Source organism: Lissotriton vulgaris, chromosome 12, assembly GCF_964263255.1.
Source record: "Lissotriton vulgaris chromosome 12, aLisVul1.2, whole genome shotgun sequence".
NCBI lineage: Eukaryota > Metazoa > Chordata > Amphibia > Caudata > Salamandridae > Lissotriton > Lissotriton vulgaris.
Genome location: NC_141700.1, coordinates 196,651,975 through 196,666,920, shown reverse-complemented (window position 1 = coordinate 196,666,920; position 14,946 = coordinate 196,651,975).

The following is a 14,946-nucleotide window of genomic DNA, read 5'->3' as shown; positions in this document are numbered from 1 at the left end:
CTTTTCCCTGGCTAGTTGCACACAAAAGTTGCCATCATCTGATTGAGCACTTTTGTATTCTATTTATACTGATGAATAATATAGTCTGTTCAGTACATTAAACAGACTGGAATCCTGATTAACCCAGTTTGAGTTTAGTAAAAAATAAATGCAACTTAAATTAGTTTAAACTGTGAATAACTGCTCTCCCTTGGAGAACATGAAAATTACTTCCATCTGCACTGTGCCCCGCCTCGTCTGGAAGATTAATTTTAAAGGAACACTGACCTCTGAGGCCTCTGTCGTCTCGCACATAGCAATGCAAATGAATTACTCTGTCATGTGTACTTCCTGCCCTCCTCTTCAAAACTTACAAAAATTACCATATAGCGGTCTCTGACTTGCAGGGCCTATTCTGCATGGATTTATGACGTTGCAGCGCATGCTTTTACCACGCATGCTCTTACAACGCCAGTTTTACAACGCAAACCTTTACAACGCATAGTGCTTTGGGGTGCGGTATAGTGAATAGTTTAATTTACTAATCCAACTCCAGTCCCCGTGGACACTAGGGAAGGTGTTGGATAGTAAATTAAATCTATTCCCTATCCTAGAGCGCCCCCCAGCGCAATGCGTTGTAATGGTTTTCGTTGTAAAACCTGCGTTGTAATAGCACTGCGTTGTAAAAGTTTTGTTGTAAAGGATGTTTCCCATTCTGCATTGACTAACATATGCCCGAATATCAATCATAGGGGCCAACTGTACTCTCCCAAATATGTGACACATTCCAGACTCAAAATTGCTTTGATAGTTTTCACAAGCTATATGAAGTTTTGCTGGTAAATGTATTATCTGCAGTCAATTATGAGTGAATTTACCTGGGCCCAAGTATTATCAATATCTTTGCACTAAATGTATGCACTTCAGAGAAGTATGACATTCAGATGGCATTGCCCAGATAGAAATGTGTAATCTGGGAGCAGGACTGGGACAAGGAGGACATTGATCGGGGTAATGAAGATTACCCATAAGTAACAAAACATTACCCCCTCATATGTCCTCCTTTTCCCAGACCTTACACAAGTGAGGGTCTCACGAGCAGAAAACATTAAGAAAAATGCAGGACACCAGGGATCCATGATAAAGTACAAAATATAAAATCAAACAAATGATAAAGCCACAGCAGCGTTCATAACGCAAAAATTGTCCACAGAGGGATGCAAGACATCAAGGCGATAATACCAGAAAAGAAGTATAATCGGACTGCCAGGTAGCCGCCCTACAAATCTCCTGGACAGAAACCTCAACCACCTCAGCCAAGGAAGCAGCAACTAAATGTGTCAAATGCCTCTGAACCTGAGCTGGAGGAGGCAAACCCACAGACTTATAGGACTGAAAAACCACCAAATGCATCCACCGACTGATGGTGGAAGTAGACACCATCTTTCCCTTGGCTACACCACCACAGGAGACAAACAGGGCAGGAGAAAGTTGAAAACCCAGGGTACACAGGAGGTAAACCCAAAGGGCTCCGCGAACATCCAAGGAAGAAGGAACAAGTGTATCTCATTCCCTAGGAAAATCAGGAAGAACCACCTCCTGTTGCAAAAGGAACTGGGAGAAAACTTTAGGGAGAAAAGCTGGGTCAAGCCACAAAACCACCCTGTCCTGCAAGAACTGCAAATAAGGAAAGAAAACAAGCAAAGCACCCAACTCACCCAACCACCGAGCAGAGGTGAAGGCCAACAGAAAAGCCACTTTAGCAGCCAGCCTCAACAAATCAGCCTCCAGCAAAAGCTCAAAAGGCGGCAACTGAATACCCTTCAGAACAGTTGGCAAATCCCAAGAGGGCACAATTATAGTAGAGACGGTACGATGAAGCAAAAACTCAGCAGAAGCTGGCTCACCAAAGGAGCAATACCCTCTAAGGAGGCCCCCGGACCTCTACTTCCTAAACTGCAGCCCACTGGGCAGTCAATGTAGAAGGGGAAAACTCTTACAACCTCTTTCAAAAATCCATCCCAAAGAAATTCAAGGATAGAGGCCGGATCACCAACCACAGGACCCACGCCATAAGAGCAACAATTGACAAAAGAACCCCAGCGCTTACTATAGCTCTTAAAGGTAGAAGGTCCACAGGATTGCAGGATATCACAAGATAGAATTAGGAACTGAAGTGGAGATGGGATCAAGGAAATCCAGATGAACCTTCCCCTGGCTAGCAGCATCAACAGCAGGAACCAAAGGGTGCAAGGCCAAAAAGGAGCAATCAAGACCATAGACACCTTCTCCACCCAAATCTTCTGCAGCACCGTTGGGAGGAGGGGAACCAGAGGTAAAGCATACAGAAGGCCTGGGGCCAAGGAATTGAGAGGGCTTCTACCACTCAGGCCTGAGGACAAACCATCTCAGAAAAACCGAGGGAGAAGGGGGTTGTGCGGGGAAGCAAAAAGGTCGATCCAGGGAATCCTGAACCGAAGACAAAGATTCCGGAATAGAAGAACAGACAGATGGAACTTAACCAAGTATGGAAGGTTGCGGCTCAAGCAGTCCTCATGAAAGTTCAGGTGACCCTGAGTGTAAACAGCCCTTAACACCAACAGGTGAGACTTCACCCTTGCACAAATCATGGAAGCCATCAGATTCAGAGATGCACACTGGGTCCCCCCCTGGTGGTTCAAGTAACAGTGAGACACCTGAATGTTGGTACAAACCAACAGATTTGCCCCCTGGAGAGAAATCTGAAAGAACAGTATCGCCTGCCAAAGGGTTGCCAGCTCCGCCAATTTGAGGAATGGCCACTGTCCTCCCGAGACCACTGAACCTTGTCCTCCAAGGACCCCAACGTGGCCCCCAACCCCAAAGATGGCATCTGTTGTCAACAACAGGGGAGGAGGAAGCTGAAAACGCACCCCCTTCTCCAGATTGGGAATGCAAAGCCACCAGCCCATGACCCAAACCAGAACAGGGGAGAGAGGAACTAGAGTGTTGTAACCTACACGGGAGGTGTCCCACTGAGACAACAGATGATTCTCCAAAGGCTTGCGGTGCAGGGAAGCCCAGGGAACTACAGCCATAGCTGCATCAATCAAACCGATGGACCTGCATACAAACCAGAGTCGGGGCAGATGGGCGACTCAGCAGGTCCTGCAGAAGAAGCTGTAGGGAAGAGATACAAGTAGGATCGAGAAACACCGCCCCCAAGGTGTTGAAAAGTCCCAAATAAACTGCAGTCTCCGAACAGAGATCAGATGATACTGCGCCAGATTCAGCTTGAACCCTAGACCCTGGAACATGGCCATTGACGTCTCCACTCCCAGAAGAGCCTTAAGAAGGGAGGAACCAGAGATCAATCATCAATATAGGGAAACACAGAGAAACCCTGAAGCTGCAAAACCCCCACACCAGGAGCCAATACCTTTGTAAAAGTAGAGAGGCTGAAAGGCAATACCTAAAACTGGTAATGGACCACGTTCACTGCAAACCTCAGGAACTGCTGGCTTCCCGGATGGACAGGGAAGAGAAAATAGGCGTCTTCTTAGTCCAGAGAAGCCAAAAAATCACCCTTTTGGATGAGGGGAATGACAGACTGCAAGGTGGTCATCCCAAAATAATACAGCCATACCAATTTGTTCGGAGACTCAGAATGGGGTGGTATGAAGCATCGGGTTTTGGAACCAAGAAGACCATGGAATAGAAAACCCAGGCCCCGTTCCACCTCCGGAACCAGGAGACTAGCACCCTTTACCAGCAACATGTCCTTAACGAGGTCTCTTTACAACGGGGTAACCCGAAAACAGGTCAAACGAGGAGGGCCCTGGAATGGAATCTGGTATCCCTGACAAATGACCGACAGGACCCACAGGTTGGAAATCAGAGTTGACCATTGATGCAGGAACAAATGGAGCCAAGCCCCCACCTTGACATAGTCACTTTTGCCCAGCACCCTCGGGCTGCAGCTGCTGCTGAGGCCGGGACTTATAGAGGAATGCAGCACCCTGAATACGGGCCCATCCATGAAAGGGCTGAGAAGAGGAGAGACCACCCTGAAAGTCTTGCTTATGGAAAAAGGATTTCTACTTCTGCACACTCTGAAAAGGTCTCAACAACTTCTTCTCTTCTGCACACCACTGCGTCAAATGGTCCCCCAAAAGCCGGGGACCCTCAAAAGGCAGTTTATGAATCAAGGCCTTCTAAGCAGCTTCAAGACGCCTAGGCTTTGTCTATAGAGACCTCCGACCAGCCACCGCTGCCCCGGCAGCCGAGGAAAAGGCCCACAGTGTATCAAAAGTCCCATTGGACAGAAACCTTTATCTGTGCCATGATAGGAGTAGGATGCCCCTGATCCTGAAGAGACTCAAGCAACTTCTCAAAATCCTTGATAAGGATCTTTGAGGCATAGGCAGAGTAAGTGCTAGCCCGAATCCCAAAATGAGAAGAAGCATGAGAACGTTTCAAAGCTGTCCCACCTTCCGCTCAACTGGATCAGCAAGGGAAGCCTCCTCTGAAGACAACGAAGAAAAAGAAGCCATTGAGGACAAAATAGAATTGACTTTGGGAACCTGAGGGAACTGGACATCCAACTCTGCCAATTGATAGCTCTTTCCCAAAAAGCAAGGAATCTCCTGTTTTTTTACCTCAAGCCATTCCTAAGCCAGAATGCCCTTAATGACATCACTGAAAGGCAGGTCATACACCACTGAGGTACTATACTGGGAGTCAAAGCCATTATCCACCAAAGACTGAGAATCAAACCCCAGGACCTCACAAATATGAGCCAACATGTCCAAATAAACTTTACCCGGGCTCGAATTTCCCTTAGAGGAATTGTTCATGTCCTCATCCTCCTCCCTGTTTGATTTCTTGGCAGAAGGCTCCAGCAGCACCAGTCTGAATAGCAGAATTATTCAAATCCTGCAAATCTGACCTCTAAATTTGCAACAGGTCATCCTACTGCAGGTCCTGTACATTATTCCTCTTTGAAAGAGACTTGGCAGGCACCGGAGAGGAATCTTAATCTCCTTTGGCTTAGGCAGAAAAACCCCAGCATCATTAGGAACCAACAGAGCAAACAAGGAAGTATCCAGCAACTCCCCCTAAATACCACCTCCAAGCAATCCACTCAACACCCACAAGACTTGAATTGCCTAAAAGACAGGCCCGCGGCCTCTCCCATAGCCATATGCACACCAGACATGGCCACAGGAACCTGTTGCTGCTGGTATCCCTCAGCACTGGAATGACCAGTCAACCAAACTCTGAGGAAAGCTCCCTGTCCCAAACAAGTACATGCATGAGGAGCATGTTTAGAAAGCAGAGCAGGGACATGATCGACCGGAACACCATTAAGGTCTGTGGCAAAATTTTTAAAGAAAAACGAAGTCATACAAAACTTACCACACAGTTGTCCCGCCGCGTGAAGTCAGGAACAGGACACAGACACAAAAGAAGAAACGCCCGTGCTCCCACTGATCATCAGACAGGAATAAAAACAGGAATGGCAGTGGGTGGGAGGGGGGTTATATAATAAAAAATATCAAGTTTTGGACTAGCCTGTCGTGAGGCAGGATTGCCTCACTTGTGTAAGGACTGCGACGAGGAGGACATATGAGGGGGTAATGTGTTTAACAACAAATATTGATTTTGTCTTGGCTTGGATCTGTGGCAGTCTACTTTTGTCTTTTTATTATAAATTTGCTTTATTGTCTTTAAAAACTGGGGAAGCTGGGATTCTTATCTAGATTTTCTTACCATTTTCTAGAATCCCAGGTCAGGTCGACTGAACCTTTTTCCCTGTCTTAGAAGCGTAAAGGGAAGATTTTCCCTAATCATAGCTCATAACAACTTTATCAAACAAATCCAAATTAGACTCAAAGGACCACTGGCTACCGACTAGAAATTTGAAAATGTATTACAAATCCAAAAATAACTGAACATACAAACATCTCAGCAAAAGATTCAGGAAATGAACTGGCACTAGTACAAAGGTAATCATACGCAAGGGTCTCAGACGACTCAGAATAAAAATTAGGGTTAACTCGAGAAGCATTAAACAAACCATTACCGACAATGTAGAAAGCCGAGACTGCATTTACAAAAAGGAAAAAAAAAATCGTTAGACTGCCTCTACACTAACTCTAAGGTGACATCCCTACTTAACGAATTACCCAGCAAGAATAATGGTGTCAGCTGTGATGACTTCCTAAGAAGTACATTCACCTTCCAATAAGTTGCTTCAATTTCTGAGCTCATTCTAAGATGCTCCTTGTTACACCTTACTCTGCATTAAGATCACAAACTACCTACATCTTGCCTTACCCAAGCCCAATTTCTAATCCCTAGTCTGCTCTCCGCTCTCTGCTCCGGACTGCCTCTCCACCCTCAGGTGCTGTCCCTAATACAAAACACCAAAAACAGTCGACACGCCCAGAGGTACGCCCCTCTGCCAGGAACAGATCTTCAAACTTTTCCAGTATGGCACCTCTCCATCAAGCGTCCGTTGGTGTGTCCTTGGGTCCCAGGCACCTTCTCCGCTGAATGTTGCACTCCCGAATTCCTTGGCAGGGTCTCTGCACTCGCGCTCGCTATCCTAACTTCTAAACAATAGTCCCTTCTACCTAACGAGTCTTGTGGCCTTGCACCTGCAGGCTAGAATACGTGAGACCATCCTTGCAACATTCAAAGTTACAATTTAATATTCGTTGAGGACAGCCTTTCCCAAGCGAGAGAAATCATTATTTTCTGACTGAGGAAAACCAAAGAAAAATACAGTTAGGCCTCTACTGGTTTTAGAATGTCCCAGGCCTTTGCACTTTTAAACACATTTCTTACATGACATGACATTACATTTCATCACTTTAAAATGTCAGTTCTGCAAGCAATATATCTTTAACCTTAAACCCTATGTTAATCCACTCATTAATAAGCACATATATGATTTCATTAAAGCACATCATTGTTAATGCAACATTTCACATATGATTACATTTCTACGTTATGTAACACTACACTTCGATTAAGGCCTTACATTAGTCTATGATTAATAAACACATCACTAATATTGCATAGATTCCCAGCCTAAGGTTACATTTCTAAACTACATTAGTAAGATCCTCTAAATATGTGGGTGCTGACTACTCGGGACTATGGTGCACCCCTACAAATTTTCAAAATAACATGGCGCTCTCTCAAAACCAAATGACAAAACCAAATGATCATATCGTGCTCTGTCTTAATTTTTCCATAATTGTATTCTAGCACACTGCCATCCACAAACATTATCCAATTGTACAAAGATTACTGCATGTAAGAAGACTCACTCAATATAAGGTAATTGGAAGGATGATCATCAATTAACAAGTGTAACAAACTAACGAATGTGTACTGTGATATGCTAACCTCATATGAATGAGTATAAATAACACCCCTAGAAGCGGGTGCCTGTAGTGCCTAGCACATCTGCTTGCTCTTATGAAAGCCTGTGCAATTAATTCCAGTGGCCATCCAGAGTCAGGAACTTATTTACGATGGTCTAGGGTTATCCTTGGTAACTTAAACATAATTTCCACAGGCAAACTTGTTTCAGTCATGGGTCTGTCATGAACATGTTCCCCAGCGCTCAAGGGTATGTTGTAGGGAATGAGTTCCACAGTCGCTCCAATCATTGCATCGCCCATGTGGCACTCTGACTTCATGAGTAAACTCGCTGGCCTCCTACTGAGTCGCATTGTCCGTTCATTGCGCATAATGCTCTTTGCAGGCCAGCACATTAAACCACTTCCCTACTCCATGTGCCCACATCAGTGGCTTTTGGTGATTTCCAGCTCAAGGCTGTATCCTTTTTATCCTACAGGAATGCAAGATCTAAATGTGCAATCAACCTGCATCAGGTCTAAAATGCACTGTTTTTGCCTTGAGTCTTTCTTCTAGTGATGTCAGCACGCTCTCCTGTGACTCTTGCCCAGTATTGTGCAATAACCTGCATTGCCATAATATGTTAAAAGAAACAGACTACACATCTCCACACCAGGGACATGCCACTGTTGATAGGGAGAATATTTTGCTCCTCCACTTTGTATTAATAAAAGTCCTGTGTTTGACGATTATATATGGAATTTCTAGAGCCTTCTGAGTATAATTAAGGATGATCGACCAGCCACTGTCTGTAAAGTCCCTATTGATATCTGTACACCATTTCCCTTTCACTTTTTCTTTCAGGCCAGCCAAGTCTGGTTTATTTATGTCTGTTAAGCTTTATATAGTTGTGTCACTCCTCTTCTTCTGGTCACCAGAATGACCATTAGATATAACACCCCATATGTGGGTGGCTCTGCACCCTCCTCACCCACAACTTGCAGAGTACAGAGAAATAGCAGAATAATTCAGGAATTGTCAGCACTCACCAGCAGACACCCGCACTTCATCGCCCTCATCAATCCATCCTGCCACCTCTCCCTCCTTACTTTATGAAGCGGTTTGGGAAAAATGCCTGCGCACACATCACTTCCACCTTAGTTGAGCAACTTATATTTTTTCAGCCTCACAACTAGCTCCATCTGTTCCCTACTGCAGAATTGTCTGCACCTGCCATTAAGGGCCAACCTTTGCACAGCTGCACTCCCTGGCAGATCCAGTGTGAGGGATCAGGTAGTTGTGCCGCACTGTGGCCCCTCCTTGTTGTAGCGGTCTTTAAATGTGTTACAGTGCTTTCTAGGCCTTGGTCTCCAGCCATAGCACGTAGCACCATTTTTAAGGTTCTCACAGCCTCTCCTGCCAGGTCTTCCTTGACTGCCCCAGATGTTGTATGTTCTCAATGTCTGTATTAACTGCTCCTGCTAATTTCCTGACTCTATGATACATGAACTACAGCAGTTTTTGCCCAGCAGGTGTCTGAATTTATTCAATGTAGGTAGTCATGGAGATAAGCGCTACTGGGAGTTTTACCCACGATGGACTATTTTTCTTACAATGTCTTTGTTGAAGAATAATGATGTAGATAAAGATTTTTCTTTTATTGGCAGCTCTGCAGGGAAGGATAACACTTGTTTGACCTCTCTTGTTTATGACATTTCTATATACCTTTATTAACGTTGAAATTCTGTAATCAACTTGTATGCAAATCCATTAAATAAACTTTTTATCTCCACGGAACATCAATAGTGAAGATATTATTAACTATTATAATTTTAGCAGAGTTATAGCCAATTGTTTTTTCTAATCACACCTCTTAACGAGGATGAGGCCCTAATCTGCACTCTTTTTCACACTTTTACCGACACGAACTGGTGCTTTGATGCAACTAACACAGTTAATTCCTTTTGAGCTGTCACCTATTGTTTTCTGCGCTCAAGCCTCTGTATTCTTTTTTGCAAATTAAAATAAGGTTCTGGCTTCCAGCTTACAATGATTTTCTGAACTTGGATAATTATGGCAAGGCATCCCAAAAAAAAGCCTGTGATGCAGAGCTGTATTGTGTAACATTACTATCATTATATGAAGCAGTGACATTCATGTATTCAACTTAAGATTTCAATTTCTCACTGTAAATGATTATATGGAGAAGAGTAATTGCTTCAGTGCTGAGTGCAGCTGTAAGATGTGTCAAGTTGTTTATAAAACTGATATGCATAATGTTCTTCAATGCTATAAATTAGAGCAAACTCGGAACCTAGTATCTAAGTACACTTACAGGAGGATATATTGACAGTTTTGACCTGGCAAACTTACTAAAAAAAAGAAAAGCATTATGCATTTGGAAACTAAAACTCTTGTCAGGCAGCCACTCTAATCTAGGAGTGATGGCAGCTAAACTCTCTACCCTTAGTTACAAAAATTGGTAAAACCTAATGATATTCTTACCTGGAGATCTGATCGATAAATCTGAAAATATGGAGTGAAGGTCAAAAGTATGAGTGTCAGTAGGGTCAATTCAGCACTTTAATTATCAGAGGTTAATACATTGAGTAAAAGTAAATTAGATAAAATTAACATCCATTGGTTCCAGGCTTTTTTGCCATGGGAATGGGTTATTTTACAGTGACATTTGTACCGGTAATACTGAGCAAAAAAACACAATTTTCATATCAAAATAGGAGAATTGCCATACTTTTGTGATTTACTTAGATCCAAGTGGAATTTGTGACATTCGTAACAAAAAAGAATGTTCTAAAAATGGCAAATATATATTTGTCTATTTCTTGAATTTTGCTAAATAATAATATTAATAATACTAAGGGCCTGATTAGGATGGCTGGACCGCTTCGACTACCTGTCAGCTGTCCTGCAACCGGTATAAAGATGCGACGGCCTTTAAAGCAGTAGCAATGTGTATCTTTTGTATTACGGCATGTGCTGCGGGCTGTAGCACATGCTGCAGTACAAAATATACACTCTATACATATCCCTGCACTATGTGGCAGGCACCATGTTGGAGGGCTTGGTGTGGCGGGGGCCCACTATGGGCCCCCAACGTCCCTTTCTGCCGGCCTTTTCATGGCAGGTTAACCGCCATGAAAAAACCTATGGAAAGGGACATTGTAATCCCTACAGTGGTGACTGGCAGGCACTGCCACTGTTGTAGGGCTACAAGTGCCTCCGACGTACCGACAGGCTCCTTGAGCCTGTCAGATCTGTGGCGATCGGTCTCTCCGACTACCAACCATCACTGGCCATCCTAATGTGGCGAGCAGTGATCTGTATTATGAGGGCGGTGGACCGCCATGGACAGGTTGTCGGTGGTGGTCCACCCGTCATCGTAATCAGGATCTAAGTTTTATTATCAGCGTTTTGTTGATTACACTTGTCAAATATACTTGTATCAAAATTTATGTATGAATGTATCCATTTGAGAGCCAATGCAGAGGTGCAAAACTGATGGAGTGAATATGATGGATCATAAATCATGTTTGACTGATGCTACTGGATGTCCTTTCTAGTAATCAAAATAGTGCTTGCTGAAAGACCTTTTAGCCCCACGTTATGAAAATAGATTTGTGAAGGTGGTAACATATGAGTTGTGAGATTGGCTTTGCATATTATTTTTGCTGCAATTTGTTGTTGTGGTGCTGTGTTGTATGCTGTTTTGCAATTTTGTATTTTCATACAGTTATTCCCCTGCATTGTTGTGTTGTGTTGTGCTGTGATTGTTTTATTGTGTTCCATTTTCTTGTGTTGTGGTGTGTTGCATTTTAGTGTTGTTACATGGTTTGTTGTATGTTACTGGTTTGTGCTCTATTGCGTACTTTAGCAATGTCTTTAAATGCCGCAGTCAGAGTGCATGTGACAGACATCCTTTTACCTCTGTCTAAGGTTGTAAAATACTACTGTCCCAACATTTCAACCATTTAAGAAAACAGTCACCCCAAACCTGTGCCAGAGAGCTGTCTTAAAGAATCACTTCCAGTTCTTACTTTATGTGATACAACCCACTGTCTCTTAAAAGTTAAACCTCCCACCTGGCCCAGGAATTAATCACAGAGAGTAGACCATTTTATGTGTGCTAAATCAACATTTGAGAAAAGTGATTTTATCCCTATAAGAAAGTCTATACTTATGTATATAAGTCAAATTTAAGTGCTCAAATCTCTTTCACATGTATAATTGGAATGGTTTCCCAAAGCAGCAAAGCCTACTGGCTCTCATATTACCTTGCAGCTACACAAACTGCATAGCTAGTTGTTGTTGCAATAAAGGAGAGGCTGGTCATAGCAACTGGTAGATTGGATTTACTAGCTTCCTTCAAAAGTAGCAGTTTAACAAAGTAAAGAGCTTACTTTTTATTCTGCTGTCCAGAAATGTTTCTTAGACATGCATGATAACTAATCTGATATAGAGAAATGCTGATGTACTTAATGATGTCACTTGAGTCTCACACCAATGCTATATAGTTTTCTAACTTATTCCATTTTGAGATTTCGAGTGAGGCTAGTCATGATTGCCAATATTTGCTATAAGTCTTCAACACAAGAAAATTATTTCTTTACTAATGCCTTTATTTAAGGTGCATACCACCTTATAGACTTAAATTAATATGGTGCATTATGAGGATGTTTTTAGGTTGCTACTTAGACTCCAAATGTAGTAGAGGCTTCAGTATCTTATTATTATGTTGCATTTCCCTTGTGTCACTTTAGGTAATGCAAGGGCAAGGCAACACTAAAGTCAGATTTACCAAGCCCGGCAAGGCAACCTCGATTGGCCCTGCGGTGCTTAGTAAATCTGGAGTAACGCAAAGCAGGACAAGTCGCTGCTTTGCATTACTCTGCCCCAGTGAAGCGTTCCATGGGTAAAGTGTGGGTGTTCCCCGCTATACACCTATGAATTATGGCACATTTCAAAATTAATCATGAGTGGTAGACTGAGAATTTGTCAAAATGTTGAGTTTTCCTCGGAGAGGTGTAACAAGGAGAAGTACATTTCTTCCTCTTCTACATGTGCTACATTCTACAGCACATAAAGAAAGAGGAAAAAGCCCCTGAGGATTCCTTTTGTGCAAGAAGGTGTCCCTTCCTTCACAAAAAGAACCATTCCTGTAATGCAGGCACCCTTGCAACATGACCTAAAGGTGCCTGTGTTGGCGCAACACGGACAAAAGTGCAGAAGCTCAATGAGGATAGGAATGCATCATATAGTGTTTAATATGGTGCATTCCTTCCCTCTCCCTTTCACGCAGTGCAGAAAATCAAGGTGTCTTGCTGTGTTGAATCATGTGAAATATTGATCTGCCCCTAAATGTGCTATCAGGTGTTCAATATTTGAGTACCTTATGCAGGTAGGCTGCAGCAGAAGCTTTGTTGAAGGCACAGAGATCTTTTCCTGCCTGTGAAAGATGACAGCATTTTCCTTACCTACAAGTGTAAGTGAGAAGGGATGTTTAAGACATGAACAGCCCTTGTAAGTGCCTTGCTTGTTTGATTGCCTACAGGCAACATTTTGTTGTTTTGGATTTTTCATTGTGGCTGCTCGCAGGAAGATGATACCTTGAAAAGCATTTGCTATTAAAAAGTTACTCAAGCACTACGCTGTGAAAATGTGACATTAAATGCTTTCAGAATAACATGGCCACATTGCTCAGGGGAAATGCAGAATATTTACATACATAGCAGTAATTGCATTAGAATGCATTGCTTTACTACAATGACCATAACGTACTACAGGTTCTGGTAGGAGATATACTGCAGCTGCCTTACGGGCCTTAGACCCTATTTATCACTGTCATGCTGGTCGCTGGAATTTAGCTGGGGCACCTAAACATGCTTGTTATGCTTGTGGGCTTAGGCTCTCACCGTATTCGGGTACCTCAGCTGAGCCCGGCATACTACCCGAGCTACGGTCACAGGCCCTCTTAATCCGCGCTGCTTTGATTAATGTGCGATCTCTTTAGAAACCTCATGCTGAAGTTTTCAAGCTTTTAGAGGACCATGTTTTGGACCTACTATTTTTGACTGAAACCTGGCTCGACCCCTCTTCCGACCTGATTGTCACTCTTGCAGGACCGCCTTGCTACAAGATCACCCAAGCTGATCGTCTGATGGGTCAGGGGGGTGGAGTTGCAATTGTTTATAGGAAGAAGTGGGTTCTCAGGATGGAGAAGGCCACTCCTTGGGGTGGCTGCAAAGTCATTGACTTCAGCATTCCGCTTTCAGCACATTTTACTTTGGGTGGCTCATTGATCTATAGGCCCCCAGGCCCAATGGGCTCGTTTCTCCAGGCCTGGGGGAATGCAGTCACTACTAAAGTGATCAGATTTGCCCACTATAAGATCCTAGGAGACCTGAACATACATTTGGACCAGACCGGTAATAAGGACACACAAGACATGCTTGATGGATTACAATTGGCTCTATTTGAGCAGCAGGTTAGCCTTCCCACTCATCAAGCTGGGCATGTTCTTGATCCTATCTGTCCTAATTTTCCAATTCAAGTAGATGAACCCTGCCCAGTTACCTGGTCGGATCATTTTATAACCTATTTTTCCTGAGAGGTGTCAAAGGCCGAGCCTCTGGCTCTCCCGAGTTATAATTCAGTTTTGGGCAGGATTGATCCCGTAGAGTTCAAGTCGGCCCTGGCTGCTCTAGACCCAGGTTGGTAGGAGAGTTCGAGGACCAGGTCGCAGGGTTCTCTAGCTGTATCTCCACTACTGTTGCTACGGTAGTTCTCCCTTGCTCTTCTAGACGGGCTAGAGATTCGCCATCTAAACCTTGATTTAACTTGTCTCTCAAAGATCTGAAGCATTACTGTAAAACTCCGGAACGGGCATGAAGGAGGAGTGGCTATTGTTCAGCTGCTAATAGCAAGCTTGGGAACAAGCAAAAGATATACTATGCCACAATTAAGCTGGCTAAAGGGCAATTCTATTCAGCCCGTATTGAAGCTGCCAATAATAACTCCAGAGAAATCGATGCGATTGTCCAGAGTTTTATGTCTCCTGCGATCCAAGCAATTGTGATGCCATTGTCGTCCTCCTCGCGTAATACGCTCTCTGTTTTTGTAGAGATAAGCTCTTGGCCATTCAATCTACCTTTACACCTTGTAGTATCCACTTGGCTGATGGGGGACATTTACTGTCCAAATTCAAGACTGTCGATCCTTTGGATTGTTTGAAACTGGTGAAAAGTTTAAATTCAGGCTCACCGGCAGACCCTTGCCCTGCGAGGATACTGGCATCATCAGCTGAGGTTGTTAACGAGGAAGTCAATGCCATTATAAATCTCTCCTTCCAGACAGCGGTGGTCCCTGGGGCTTGGAAGAAGGGAAAAATTCTGCCTCTTTTGAAAAAGCAGTCACTTGACCATCGCAACCCAGGGAACTATCGCCCCATTTCGCTTCTCCCTGCTTTGGCAAAGGTTTTTGAGAAGGCGGTAAATAAACAGCTTACCGATTATCTGGAAAAGGAGGGACCGCTTCACCTAGCACAATCTGGGTTCCGGCAGTCACACAGCACGGAAACAGTACTGGTTGAGGTGGCAA